Source organism: Opisthorchis viverrini, assembly GCF_000715545.1.
Source record: "Opisthorchis viverrini unplaced genomic scaffold opera_v5_71, whole genome shotgun sequence".
Classification (NCBI taxonomy): Eukaryota; Metazoa; Platyhelminthes; class Trematoda; order Opisthorchiida; family Opisthorchiidae; genus Opisthorchis; species Opisthorchis viverrini.
This window is the reverse complement of record NW_008751727.1, coordinates 249,144-249,700: the sequence shown is the minus strand read 5'-3', so window position 1 is coordinate 249,700 and position 557 is coordinate 249,144.

Sequence of the window (557 nt, the reverse complement as noted above, 5' to 3'; positions counted from 1 at the left end):
GGCGCAAGAGTGGTTATGAAATACTCTAGTTGTTTTCACTGAGAAAGATCAGGTAGGGAAAAAAGACCCGGATGATGTATGAAGCAAAATGCAAACCGGCTCAGGTCCCGAGGAAAGACACCAGGTCTGAAATAAGAACAATTATCATCACTAGACAGAAAAATTGGAGGTAAGCAAATGGAACCGGTAGCGAATGGAGGAGCCTGGATACGAAGACCACTGATGTGTGATGACATTGTCTGTATAGCAAAACCAAGAAACATACAAATGAGACACTGGGACAGAAAAGTAGGTAGGTATCACAAACAAGCCGAACTCAAGTAGAACAGAAGGGAGAACTTCCATACATGCTTGCTAATAAATGCAGAGTGCAGAAATTCCGTGAAGCAGCATACCACGATGCCCAACAAAATCGGTTGGATACTTTGGGAACCGAAAAAAAAGTAATTTGTAGCAGCTAATCATCAGCTTGGCGTCTTCTCTAACAGGCAGGGTAGTTGTAAATGGCACGTAAAAATGCGGGGGGGGGGGGGGGGGGGGTTCGGGAGGGAGAAAAG